General features: G+C 34.7%; 1 pseudogene; it reads left to right on the plus strand.

Moving 5' to 3' along the window:
* Positions 1 to 13,696, plus strand: part of LOC130682200 (putative bifunctional UDP-N-acetylglucosamine transferase and deubiquitinase ALG13) — a 123,423-nt pseudogene extending 109,727 nt beyond the window's left edge.
* Positions 13,697 to 15,430: the final 1,734 nt, after the last annotated feature.

The raw sequence follows: 15,430 nt of genomic DNA on the forward strand, positions 1-15,430 counted from the left end.
TATAGTAAAAAGAGCAGGTCCTGATTAAAGTTGAGAACAGAGTCAAGGCATCCTAGAAAGCATTCATGGTTTTTAATACTGCACAAGAAAATAAAATCCTACGAAGTTAGAAAAGCTTTCCTGTACTCATTCTAAAGTTCATGAAAAATAATTTCACTTAAAAATGAATGGAAGAAAAGTGCAAAATAAAATTCTGTACAAAGATATTTTGAGGGGAAAAAAAGAATAATCTCCCTAAAGGCATGAGGTATGTCAGAAATATGACTACTTAATTAACTATTTCAGAATGAGCTAAAGACATTAAAAAATGGTATAAAAATAGCAAATGAGTTAGAAAAACTCATATGTGACAGACCTCAGGAAAGCATTAGAAATGGAAGAAAGTAATTTCAGTAATGAAGGCAAAACTATAACAAACATGACCAAAAATATACAACAGATAATGCTTTCAGAGAAAGATATAAGAAAGAAGGGAAATCTAAAATGAAGAAAAGGAAGATTAAAAAAATCAAAGTGATGTATTAAAGATAGGCAGAGGAGACTAAACACTGTAGAAGTCCTCCCTGAGGAAGAAAACCAAAGTAAGGAGAAAGAACAAATAGTAACACCTTTAATTCAGAAAACTTTTATGAAATTGAAAAAGCTTTAAAACTGTATACTGAAATAGCACTCTGCTTACCTGAGAATATTGACCCAGAGCAAGCAATACCAGAACATTCTAGTAAAATGTCTGGACTTTAAAGAAAAAGTCCTTTTGTAATCTAGATGAAAGAGCCTATGGGACATAAAAAAATGAAATGCTATTCATCAAACTTGATAGCCAGAAGAAAATGGAGTAACATTTGAGATAATAAGAATGTAAACCAAAGATTTTATATCTAACTAAACTGATTATCAAGCCTAAAGGCAGATGTAAGAATTGAGAGAATCTTAGTTGCATGAGCCCTTCCTGGAGAATCTACTAAAGCCATGCCATCAAGCAGGGTAATCACTAGCCACATGTGACAATTTAAATTTCAGTTAATTATAGTTGAATAAGCTTTCAGTTGCTCAGTCACCAGCCACATGTCAACTGCTCAAAGTCACATGGAGATAGAGGCAACTATATTGGACATCCCAGAAGTGTTATTTCTGCCATCACAGAAAGTTGTATTGAATGGACATCAGTGTACTAGAGAATGAGCTTTGACTTTAAGACTACTAAAACAATTAGAAATATCAGCATAAGATCTGATGGTATTAAATACATAATTACTGGAAGAATTAATACAAACAGGCTAGAGGTTGAGAATTTACTGTGTAATAGCAACAGCCTTATACTTAGACATTGTAGATACAGCATAGCTATTTTTAAAAATGGGAGAGTTGAGAGACCATGTGGTAAGCATTTTTTAATGCTTTCATGAATCATATCAAGTTCACTCAGATTGTTCTGAAACGAATCTTGGCTAAAACAAGAGTGAGTATGGGATATTCTAATTTTATCCCCTCATGTCCTAGCAAACCAGGAGTCTCAATATGGAAGAAAGGTAATACAGATGTGATAAAGAGGCTGAGTAAAAGCTTCTGTGGTCCTAAATTTGAAAGTATCGATATAAACTTAAGGTATTTTATCTTTAAATATATGTGTATTTTTCGTAGCTTTGTCCACAGAAAAGGCCTAGAAATGATGAATAACCTTAGCACTCAATTTGTAGTCTTGAAATACTATTTCTCACTTAAAAAAAAGGTGGGGCCTTTGTGGAGAAATGGCTGCAAGAAATGTTCAAGATTAGCCTGGATCATTTTGTCATGGCAGATAGCTAGGAAGAGTTACTAGACTCACGTCAAAAGGACTTAGGACCTGTCTTGAACAGGTTCCCACTGGCCAAAAATGGAATAATTTAAGCCTCAGCAATGATAATTACAGTAGGTTAGAACACATAAAATGTGTTAAATTTTTAAGTACTTAATGTTTTTAAATTTGTTACCTTAAGAGGATGATAGGAAACCAGTTCATTTTCTTGAACACTGCAAAATTAAGTGAAAGCAGCGTTTATCTTGCTTGCCTTATACGAACTGAACCAATGTGTAACCAAATAGTAGTTGGGGGCAAATGTGTGCGTGCATGCGTGCGTGTGTGTGTGTGTGTGTGTGTGTGTGTGTGTGTGTGTTTTATATATATATATACATATATATATATATATGTATATATATATATAGTTAGAATACTAATATACATGCATATATATATATATATATATATATATATATATATATATATATATATATATGATCAGTGAATAAAAGGGGCAGAACATAATCATTTTGCAGTCCTTACTGAATGGATGGGTATTAAGCAGAAATAGCTGCTGAGATTGCAGAGGCAGTCACATGTTACTTACAGAAGTGCCAAAGGAATTAATCCTAGTCTGATCCAGCCTCCTGGATCCAACTGCCCAATTGCAGGAAATGTGGTAGAACATGTTGAAATGCACCAAGTGTATGTGATCAGCAAAATCCAGACTGGGAAATTTAACAGGTCCAAGGGCCCAGATTCTTCAAAAAAAAAAAAACTGAAAGGAAATGACAGAGGTGGAGAAAGGACCAACAGACTTAAAAGAGATTCAAGACATAAACTTAAAAAAACTATCTAGGGATACATATTTGGGTAACAAAACCCTTAAGACCATAAGGAAATGATATTATGAAAGGATAACAGTTAATTATGGTGGGAAAGGGAGGGTTATGATTGGGATGGGGCACATGGAATTTTTCTTGAATGGCTGGCAAAGTTTTACTTGACCTTCATAGTGTCCACTTTAAAATAATTCATTTGATGTGTTTTCTTTGATGTAGAACTTAAAAATTAACTGTTTAGCACAGTGCCTAGAACAAAACCATGCAGTATATGTTAATTACCATAGAAAATTTTCACTGCAAATGTTAATGTAGACCCTCTTTTACTACTTTGTGCTAATTGTAAGGAAAAACTGCTCTGTTTCTAGCAGATGCATGAGCTTAAAAACAAATGAAGTAACAGCTGAACTAAACATTGTAATGCCTCACTTACAGTCATCGAACGCTTACTTTTTAAATGCCAAATTGTGTTCTATGTAGGTATTTCTAAAAATGTATACTGCCTTCATTTATTTTACTTTTTGTTTTTTGAGTCGCTTAGGAACCTCAGCTGTAAGTCTACTAGTTCATGGCTGCTTTTTAGTTATTCTTTATCATTCCCGTCAGTCCTCTAGATGAAACAAATCATATTTTGCATTGTGTTATTCACGTGTTTCTCTGGCACCCCATTTCATCCTGTTTTAAGCCACTTCTTACCTACTAGATGCTATGATTGCATTTAACATGAGTCTCCTCATAAGCATTAAATGCTGTCAACTGAGTTTTGGTAACTTTGAAGGTGCTTGTCAGAGCTGCGACTAGGGACTCATTTGCCTTGGATGCAAGATTTAAGGAAGTGCCGAAAACCCACGATCATCAAGATAGTACTTTAATGCACTATTTAAAAAAATAAAGGTTAATGCAGAAAATATCCATGATAAAGTACTGAAACTTTAAATATAAAATCTGTGTGCCAGGCTTAGGGTGAGTTGAATGAGACATTCATTCTTGGGGGACATGCAGGTGCAGGCTTGGATCCTGTCTTAATTTAGAATTTTTATATTTTACTTGCCATGAGTTATTCTGAGTGTTAACTTGGTGGCCCCTTCAGTTTTGCACCTCACTACACCTAGGTCCAGGCCTGATCTGTAAGAAGCCGAATCGTACTATGCATATTCATATTCTCCCCTGAAATGTCCTGAAGCGCACTGCACCTACAAAGACAAGGGAGAATAAGTATTTTTAGGACATTACATTGGTTTCCACTAATACTTTAGAAAAGTTCCATTGTCCTGGAGTTACCTCTTGAATTATATACCCTTTAAGCCTATAGAGCCCTATTAAAACTGTGCATGAGAATGCTCATGTTTCTCTAGAGAGTAGCTAGAAATTATGAAAGCTTTTTCTTAGGGGGTTTATTACATTATGTACTTAGAAGTACAGTGAGTTCAGATAAAGTTAACCTCCATATCTCTTCTGCCCTTGATCCTCTCAGGCCCATGAGAACTTACTTAGCTACGTCTGTGTCTAATACTTGGTTTTTATTTAGTGATCATCACCACATTCTGTCTTCATCTGAGTGAATTTACTCCATTTGCTTTTTTAAAATGGTGTGATTTGAGTGCTAGTTTAAGAGGAATAAGAGTAAACATCCATGAGGTCTTCAAAGCATTTGGAGATGTTCTAAAAATTAGATTCCTTTTCCAAAACTGTACAAGTGGATATTTCTATATGCAAGACAAAACTCCAAAACAGTTGAGCAAGTTTTTAAAGTTTAACTTAGATACAATAAAATTTGTCTTTTGGTGCCCAGTTGTTTAAGTTTTCACAATGCATAGAGTTGTATAACACCACAACCAAAAAAGAAGTTTCATCACCCCTAAAGAGCTGTTTATCAAGTTTTATATTACCCTAAGACACAGATTTCCTATTACTATTAGCCTGTAACTGTATAAAGAGTATAGATAAGTGTGTTATTAACATTTATGTCAGTGAATGAAAACAGTGTGGGTTCCTTCTAATACTTGGCCTTATTCCTCATTAAATTACTAGGATAACAAATTCAGCTTGTGTGGACTGTTAGTTGAACTAAGTGTTCTAAAACTGAATTTAAACCTTTATTGAAGAACAAGACTAAATTTTCTATACTTCTCAGGATTAAAATTAAAGTGCGGGTAACAATGATAAAATTTAGTACTTGACTTTCTAAGTCAGCTAAAATGATTCAGTTAAACTTGAAAGGTTCTATCACTCACCTTTTGTCAAAAATGTAACACATTTTCTGGCATACTATGTATATATAGGGATATTTTAACTAGGTTGGAACTGCATTGTTTCCTTTATCATCATAGAGAAATGTATTCATATTTGAACATATTTGTATTTTAATTGTCAAAAACTGACTCCTATATGAATATTTTTTTTAAAACATAGTAACAGGTGTAGAAAGTTAAAGGAATAAGGTGTTTCAGCTAGCCTGTTTTAGATTCTGTACATGCTTAGAAATGGAAATATGATTTAGAGTTCCTTATGTTACTCCAATGCTACAAGTAGAAACCTTCAAGGATTACTTCATCTGTAATCTGTGCAATTTAGTCTCCCTTACTAGCTTCTTAATGATCTAAGAGTGGCAGATGTCTGAAAACATCCTTAATTTTGTATTAAGCTAAGTAAAAATTTTGCTTTAATGGTATTTTATTTATGTACCTGTTAGCTAATGTTTAAAGTCTTTGGTAGTCAAAGTTCTTCAGTTTCAGTTTTTTTTCCTCTTAATTTCAAGTAATTTACAAAACTAAAACTAACCTGTAATAAATCCTAGTTTTTGACTGGCTTGTCTAAGAGAGTATGGGCAACTTACCTTCCAAGTTTTTTATTTTAAGTCAACACATAAGAATTAGAGTTGTTCGACATATTGGGGGTGGAGGAGGAGTAGACAATGAGCTATTGCTTGTAAGGTATTAAGGTTGTGCATTGCTACTTTTTGTTTCTTTTTTAGTGATCACCTCACCATCCTGTCCATACCTCTCTGCTCCTATTCCTGCTGCCTATCTACCACCACCACCTATTTCTCCTCTTCCTCCTCCTTTTCCTCCTCATCCTTCTTATCCTTCCTATCCTTCCTATCCTTCCTATCCTTCCTATCCTTCCTATCCTTCCTATCCTTCCTATCCTTCCTATCCTTCCTATTCTCTTTATCCTCTTGAGGTGGGGGAGGCTTCAAATTTACCACCTCCACCTCTTCCACCTCCACCTCCACCTTATTCCTGTGATCCAAGTGGCAATGATCTGCCTCAAGGTAAGTAGATTTTGAGACTTGGGTGAGGGTTATTTAGGTCTGAGATGTTTCTCCCTGAAGAACATTCTCAACTGGATATCTTTGCTTTCTCAACTGTTTTTCTTGAAAAGCAGGAGTCGATAACAAATTTTTCTTCATTTCGTAAATTCCTACCATAAGTGTATGAAACTGTTGTAATCTTTGGTATTTAGGATTAAATACCTAAATGTAATTCCAACTTAATTTCAAAGATTTGGAGAATGTTTTTGTTTGGAGGAATTGGGGGTCTGATTTGTCGTGGATTTCAGCCATATGTTGTTTCCTCCATCAAAGTAAAGAGCAGTTTCCCATAGGAAATTCTTTGTTTTACACCTCTGTTTGGCAGTGTTTTTCAAAAGAGATTTGTAGTTGAAAATTGTAGCTTATTTATACTTTCTTTACTGTAACGTTATCTTGATTTTTTTAGCTGGTTCTCTGTTCTGTTTTTTTTTCTTCCTAGCCCCTATGGTGGTTACCAAGATCATCTTCACCTCCATTCTTTCCTTTTTCTTTACCTTAAGCTTCATTATCACCTTTATATAGATGGTTCCTAAACCTGTCTAGCCCTGGCCTCTGAATTTTCAGGTACTTGTGTCTAGCCACTTGCTACATTTGGCTTTCTTACTTTCAAACTCAGTCTGTCTATAATGAAATTCATTGTTATCTCCCTTTTTCTTCTCTCCAGGCCATGTAAAACATGGACTCTTCTTGGTTTCCTGTTTTGTTAATAATGTGTCATTTCCGCCTAATTTACCCAGTATCTAAACCCTTACTCCTTCCCTTCACTTACGTACCCCTGCCCAGGATCTACTCAGTTGGCACATAATGCTAATTATACATATTCCAGCATTTTATTAAAAGTGTTCAAACATACATGAAAGTTGAATTTTAAAATAAACACTGATATATCCACTACCTGGATTTTATCATTAACATGTAACTGTACTTAATGTATCCATCTTTCCCTTCAATCCATCTTATTTTTGGTGCATTTCAAAGTAAATTGTAGACTTCAATGTTCTATTGCATAGAAACTTCAGCATACATATCTTTAACTAGAGTTTGATATTTATTTTTTCTTCTGATGTAAAGTTTACATATAATGAAATGCACAAACCTTAAATGTACACTTGCTGAGTTTTGACAAATACATACTTGCACCTCTGTAACCTAAATCCTGGTCAAGATAGAAAATACTACCATTATCCCACAAAGTTCCCTCATGCCACTTTCTAGTCATTCCCCACCCCTAGCTCCACTTCCTTTAAGAGGCATCACTGTTCTTTTTTTCTGCCTGTTTTACCTGCTTTAGAACTTCACGTAAATATAATCATACAGTATGTGCCCTTTGTGGAAGGCTTCTTAAACTCAGCATTATGCTTCTGAGGTTTTTCCATGTTGCTGCATATGTACCAATGGTTGTCCATTGCTTACCAGTATAATTTAATTGTATGGATATTCCACAGGTTGTCCATTCTATTAATGGACATCAGGGCTATTTCCAGTTTGGGGCTCCTATGAATAAACCTTCCATGAACATTCTCATAAAAGTCTTTGCGAGCATGTTTTCATTTCCTTTGGGTAAATTCCTAGGAGTGGAATTGATGGGTCATAGATTGGTGTTTGTTAGTTTTGTGTAAAATAGTTGAACCTTATCTCCTCCTACTTTTTTTTCCCCAAACTTGAACCTTAGCACCTACTTTACAAGAACTCTATTCACCTGGTTTTCTGCTTCTGAGATGGTGATTCCACTGAAATTCTCTCCATCCACTTAGACATTTTCATGATAATCCCCCATTGCATTTCAAAATGATTTTTTTGAATTTTTATGGTTCTTACTGTGCCACTTGTTTTTAACAGCTTGAGCTATAATTCACATACCATATAAGTCTCCCAGTTAAAGTTTACAACTCAGTGGTCTTTAACACATTCGCAAATATGTGCAACTATCACTAATTCCGGAATGTTTTTATCACCCCAGAAAGAAACCCTATCTGCATTATTAGTCGCTCCTCATTCTCGTCCCTGGCAGCCACTATTCTACTTCCTGCCTCCATAGATTTGCCTGTTTTGGACATCTCATATAAGTAGAATCATACAATATGGGATCTCTTGAAGTTGGTTCTTTTGACTTAGTATAGTGTTTTCAAAAGTCATCCATGATTGTAGCATGTATCTATTCTTCATTCTTTTCTGTGGCTGAATAATCCATTGTATGGATATGCTGCATTTTTATCTGTTGGTTTATTGACATTTGGGTTTCCACTTTTTTGCTATTGTGAATAATACTGCTCATGATATTTTTTTGAAGAATCATAGATACACCATCTTATGAAGGTTCCACATGAACACAACATTCACCTGTATTATCAAGTCCACACCACCGCCCACCATTGCAGTCACTGTCTATCAGTGTAGTAAGATGCTATAGAGTCATTGCTTGTCTTTTCCATGCTGTATTGCCTTCCCCATGACCTACCTATACTGTGACTGTGAATTATAGTGCCCCTTAATTCCCTTCTCCCTCTCCATCTTAGCATTGGGAGAGCATTCATTTGTACAGTGTGGAGCTCCATTAATAGAGGACCAATATGATTGCTTATGTAGTAGATTTGTATTAAAGTAAAATTTTAGTCTTGAGACAAGCATGAAAATACCTCTACTGTATTTTTTCTAAATATTAGCCAACGTGGCACTCCTGTAATGTCTGCCTAATATTAAGAATAGAAATAAAATACGTATTTGGTAAATTAAACTTTGGATCAGAAAATGGTCTCTATAGTGATAGGTAAGTAGTCATTTACATTTACTAAGGGAGAATTGAGGGTGATGTTAATGTGTTGATAAGGTATCTACCTTAGTACTCAAAGAAAAGCTTCTAAGTGTTCTAATTGCTTATGTCATGTAATCACTAAAATTAAAATTTTTAATTTTAGATATGGAAGTTCTGCAGTACTATTTCAATTTGGGATTGCAGGTAAGAGTCATGTTAAAATTGCTTTGATAAAGTCTGTTCTATTAAAAATGAAGCTGTTTTGATAAGCAGACTCTTGAACTTTAATAGCCAAGAATACTGACAGGGGCCTAAAAGTTTAATTCCTGTCTTTCATAATGTATCTCTGAAGGTGATGCAGGTCAGTTTTCTACTTTAGCCTCATAGTGCTTCAGTTTCTCTTAAAAATAGTTGTTAAATTATGGTGAGTAGGGGCTCTAAGCACCCTAGCTTTGGCATATATTGGCCTCCACATTTAATATACGCCAATCCTTCATTATGTTGTTCTGTCTCAAAATAACAAATGGATTATTTTTCCATACTTAAAACATTTTTATGACTATTTCTGCATTTCATTGGAAAAGTAATCAGACTAATTCAAAGACATTTAAAGAGCTCTATTATTTTTAAAGTGTTCATATACATACGTAATTGCCAAACACTGATTTCACTACCCTGAATTGTTGAAGGGCGGTTACTGACTGATATGTTAATATCACTGACAGGTGTTTCTGATTTCAGGAAAGACCTCTTTTATCATTTCAGCCATCATTTTCTCCCTGAAATACACTTGACTTCTGATACAACAAGATGGCGTATTTCCTGAAAAGGAATAATACATCTTAAGGTCTGGTGAATGATCCAGTCTCCTGGATAATGTTCAGAATAGTTCATATTCCCAAACGTGGATTTCTCTAAAACTTTGGACATACCATTTCCAGAAAACTATATTCTCCAATTGTCACACATTTTTAAATTGAGTAGTAGAGTGTGTTTTGTTCTTCAGGACTATATTTCTTAAATGTAGTTTCAAGAATTGAAAAATAAACTATTTTCCCCTTCGGTTATGTTAGTTTATTATAGTCACATAAGGAAATGTAACTCATTCCACAAGTTATGGCATTTTAAAATATTCTGCATTTTACATCATGGGAATGCAAATAAATGCAGAATAGATATTTTAATGATTTTTCATATTAAAAGTAATAGCATTCATTGTCATTAATTTCAGAAATGCTATAACAGCCAAATTATAACCACTGTACACTGATGTTTCCTTACAGCTTATATCCTTTTTTACAAAATACGCGCTGCTATACAATCTTACAAATTTTTAAGTTAACAATGTGAGTACTTTTTTTCTATTACAGCATTTTCATATTGCCTCTATTTGAATTCATCATTCCATTTCCTGTTGTCAAATAGTTGTGTTGTTCATTGTTTTTTTGCTTTTAAATATAATGCTATAAAAGACATCTTTGTATACAGGTCATTGTGTGTATCTCTAATTAGGATGCTCTCTTAAAAGAATTTCTAGGTTCAACTATGAGATTGGGACACTGGAAAATATCCTAAAAGTTATAATAGAGAATAGATTTACTAAATGTCATATCTTTTAGGTCAAAAAGTCATTGCTACCCCACCTAAAAATCATGGCCCAACTTTTTTTTAAGTGAGTAACCATACTATTTTAAGAAAAGGTAACCGTAAAGTATGTGTGTTTTCCCTCTCTTATCTAAGTGCTATCACCACAACTACTGGCACTCCTTGGTCTATGTGCCATATATGCACCAGCAGCGGCAGCTTCATGTGCAGAATTATCCAGGCTATACTGAGACACCTTCTCTGGCAGACCAAACCAGTTCTCAGTTGTACAGTGAGGTGGAGAGCCAAGATGGCACACAGGCAGAAGCATCAGCAAGTGGTGAGTATATAGTAAGATTGCCTGCAAGAAAGCCAATTAGATTTTATTGTAAATAATAGTCTTCAGGTATTTCATTAGGTCTATATACCAGAGCAGTGTTTCTCAAAGCATGCTATGCATGTCCTTTAGGGTCTGTGAGACCCTTTTAAGGGATCCATGAGGCCCAAAGTATTCATCATCATACACAGATTTTAATGGTCTCTTTCACTGACTTGTATTTGCACCGAGGGTGCAAAAATCAGTGGTGGGTAAAACTGCTGGTGCCTAAGCCCCAAATTAAGGCGGGAGCAATGAAACTGTGTGCTAGTAATCAGTATCTTGTTCATTCCCACACCCATAATACAAAAAAATGCCAGTTTTATTTTTTGTTTCATCAAAGATACTCTTATTTCTATTAAATGTTTATCATTGAATAATTGTACCTATTCTGTGTAACAAAATGGTAAGTAGTAATAAGCACTCTGCATATTGATGACTACCTTAAAAGGATTTGTGAGGTTGAGTTCTGATCTGAACTAGCTTTTTTCATAGAACACTATTTTTACTTGAAAAAATGATGGACTGACTATGGTTATTCAGACTTGGGGTTCTGGCAGACATTTTCTCAAATGAACAATGTGAGCCTGTCATTTCAAGTAAAACTACTGGTAGTATTTGTGGTCCAAGGTAACAGTTACAGTTTTTGAATAAAAATTAAAATTTTTGAAAACTTGTCTTCCACTATGAGTTTGACAGCTTCCTAGTACTTAACTCTCGTAATAAGATAGATGGGTCTATTAATGAATGTCATTTTTTTACACTGTATAATGAAGTGTGTCAACATTTGGGATATCGGTATATCTCAGTGAAATAATATTTTCTCTTTTACCAATGTATAATGTCACCTGTGCATGATTTTGTAACATCTCTCAAAAGTACAAGATAAAACTGTATTTTAATACTGACAGAGTACAAAAAGTCCACATTGCTACCGACCTTTAAAAAACTACCACTTACCTAGTTTGGGTGTAGTGTCAGAAGTTATCTACAATTACCTGGAAAGGCTAGTTATTTGAAGACTTCCCTTCTTTCCAACTACAAATCTGTATGAGGCCAGATTTTCTTCAAATACTCCAACCAAAACAACATTATCATGATCGATTAAATGCAGAAGCAGATAAGAGAATCCAGCTGTCTATATTCAGCCATACCTTAGAGATTTGCACAAGTGTAAAACAATGCCACTTGTCTCAATTTTTGTTTTGGAAAATCGTTTTCTGTAAAAAAATTTTGTGTTACCAGTAGTGGGCTTATTTTTACATGAATTAAATAATATTAACTTTCTTAGTTTATTTCCTAATACAGTAAATATTGATAGTTATAACCCACACAAGCAAAAGCTGTTTCAGATCCTAAATTTTTAAGTATGTAAAGGAATCCTCAGACTGTTGTACCACACCATAAAGATGGTTGCTCTGTCTATGAGTTCACAGTATAACGTGAGGAGGCAATATGAAGGATTGAGAACAGGATCTTTGGACTGCCCTTGGAAAGAGTCAGCAGGAGGTGGAAGAAAGGATGTAGACTAACCTAACCAAATCTGTTCCCCATCCAGCACTGCTCGCTTGATGGTGGCGATCTTGGCTGAGTTACTTAACCTCCCTAACTATCTGTAAAATGGGAAATACTTGATTTGCCAGGATTGTTCTAAGAACTAAATGAGAGAGATACCCTGTATTTATATACTAAACGCATAAGTATACTGTGTCAGGGTCATGTGAGGAATATGAATATCCTTCCTTCCCTTTTTATTTTAAAACATACTAATGGTTTTGGAACGTTAGCCTTATGGAATCTTATTCCTAGTCTGGTGGTGTGATGTGGCCTGTGGTAATAAAAATTTTTAAGTTTCAACCTTTAATGTATTTTTGTACCATGTACCATTTATAAATTTTCAATTGTAGTAAACCATGAGACCTTGGCAGTCTTAATTTCACAGAATGAGCTAATCTATGTTATCCCAAGTAATGAAGGACTCCTTTTTGTTACTATTTATATACTCACTATAGCAGGGTCAGAACAGCGTCTGTGTCCACTAAAACTGACTTAAGGTAGCTCAAGTGCTGTAAAATGAAACTTAGGCTAATATCTTTATGACATTCAAGACATGACACTTAAATTGTTGGTCTTTTAGGGTGCTCTTTAGACCTTTACCTTAAAGTGTAGGCTAGATGGTATAGACACCCAAGTTTTCTTTATTAAGGTATCATTAATACATACTCTTATGAAGGTTTAATGTGAAAAACAATGTCATAACTACATTCACGCATTTTATCAAGTCCCCCCCTTACCCCATTGCAGTCACTGTCCATTAGTGAAGTAAGATGCAGATGCCACAGTCACTACTTTAGACATCTGAATTATTAATTGCTTAAGAAATACAGAATAGTTATTTGGATGATATGCATTACACTGAAAGCTATTGAATAACTTAATTGCAACTGACTGTTAAAAGAATTGAATTGACTAGAAGGACTCTAGAGAAAGTAGCATCTAGTCTGTTTTGGTACTTATATGATCCCAGAGAGAGAGTTTTCTCTAGGTAGAATATATTTGACACATTATATACACACAACACACACTTTTTTAAGGAAATTTTCATACAATCTTCTGATAACCTCTCAAATTACCAACGCTGATATCTAAAGTGCTCCCACCATAATTGTTGTGATCTTTCCTATATTTAGTGATAAATTTTATTTTTACCTGTAAGATCATCCATTTATGTTGTTGTTTTGTGTATTTTTGTATATAAAGCATACTGTTTACATTCTTTATTTCAGATACTTTTCCAAATGCTGACCCTGCACCTGTGCCTCATGGAGCAGTCCAATATCCAGTGATGTCAGATCCCTTTGGGCAGCCATCTTTGCTTGGTTTTGAATCCTGCCTTCCTGTTGTGCCTTATTATCCTTACGGTGTCCCTTGGCATCCAGTTGGTGCAGCATATGGTGGTTCTTGTCATATTCATGGTTCTATGAGACCTGGGCCAGTTGGCTATATTGCTTTACCTCCATTAGCTTCTCATCATGTATCTCAAAATATGTAAGATTCAGCAGTATGAAGCATTCTTAACACTGCCATTTTTCTTGCTGTTCTGGTTTTTAAAAATTGTTTTATGTTAGTGTTTGAGTTAGGTTGTAAGAGTGGTTACTATTATATTTGTCTCTAAAATTATTTTATCTTCTGGTTTAAATAGTACTTTAAAATAAAGGAGTATTGCTCTGGGTTGTGGTTAAGGAAATTGAGGTGGATGTGCAGCTAGCCACATACTGAGCATACTTCATTGTACTCAACTGTTTTCCTTTCAGCAGGCTTGTCAACTTTGTATTAGCTGATGGTACCAACTGACAAAAAGAATAAATCACATGAACTATATCCTTGGTTCAGATATTACATACCATATTAAACCATGAAAAGTGCAACAACTGCTTTTTTATGAAACCAAGAGCATTTGCTTCTGGGTAACTAGCAGTATTGAATTCTTTCTTAATTGTCTGAACTGAGTTGTGTTCTGTGATAACCATATCAAAGGCTCATGGTGCTCTGCTTTAGATTTATCCCATATGCTCTGTTTAATACTGGATTTATGTAAGTGTTCTACTGCACACTACTGAATTGGTGTTCTTTGCAGTTAGCAGTGAATAAAATTTGCATTTAAAATTGCTCAAATTAGTGTGATTTTCTTTTCACTTTTTCCTGGCAGCAAAGAGTAACAGACATTTGATTGTTCTAGTATGTTTTCTTCCACTGGTAGTTTGGTTGCAAAACAACAAATTTATGGCAAGAATTGATGGGACCAGTTGAAAAGTTATTTGATCGTAAGATACTGCAATGCTTGTACTACCATATCTGGTTGTTTTCCCTTGAGAATGTTTCTTTTTAGTTTGCATTTTTTTAAGTCTGTTTACTTCCTTCTGGAACTTTGATCCAGACTTACTTTTTCATTCTCCTGTACTTCCAGTTGTTGTTATATCTTTCAGTTTTTGTCTTTAGACTTGTATCTCTCCAGGCCTGCCTTGTCTCTGACTTTGTGAGATGTATTTCATCAGCCTTTCTGCCTTCTCCCTTTCATCTACCTAAAGACCAGAAGATTCTTCTGAGTCAGTTCTCTGAGGACTAATTGATCATGAATGCTTTGCAGTTTCTCACCTGACAAACATCTATTTAAAGTGTATTCTTTGGTTGCCACTAAAGTTATTTATATTGTCTCAATATTTATAAAGTCTTTATATTAAGATCATTAATGCTTGTCCTTTCCAACCTTGAGTTACACCCCAGGCAAAAAATATGGAGACTTTGGGACTTGAGCTGCTGTAACAGCTGAAAGAACTGGACTGGAATCCATTTCAAAAAAGGTATCATATCTTCAATGTGCTGTTCTCGAGACGAATGATATTAATGAGTTCCAAATCAGTGACCTAGTTAAGGCTTGTGCTTCATAAGACACGGAACTGGTTGTGTTTTGTTTTTGCATCCTTGATCTTAAATCCTTGTTGTACAAGTATGTGACAACTTTAGTAAAGAAAGATGGAAGGCAGTGAGTGTACTGGCTTCATAACAATTTGTCTATTAGTGTTTTAGCTTCTCTGCTAATCTCCTGTTTTATACAGGTACAAATTGTTTTATGTTTTAAGGGAAGATTTACTTTCGTCAAGCTTAAAACATGGAGCAGTCTCTGTCTAACATTTTTGTATGCTAATGTTTCTGAAATACACATTATTCTCAACAAGTGAATTGTCCTGTACCTTCAACTGTCAGTGATTCACTAAATTAGCTTCTA

The sequence above is a fragment of the Manis pentadactyla genome, chromosome Y, assembly GCF_030020395.1.
Source record: "Manis pentadactyla isolate mManPen7 chromosome Y, mManPen7.hap1, whole genome shotgun sequence".
Classification (NCBI taxonomy): domain Eukaryota; kingdom Metazoa; phylum Chordata; class Mammalia; order Pholidota; family Manidae; genus Manis; species Manis pentadactyla.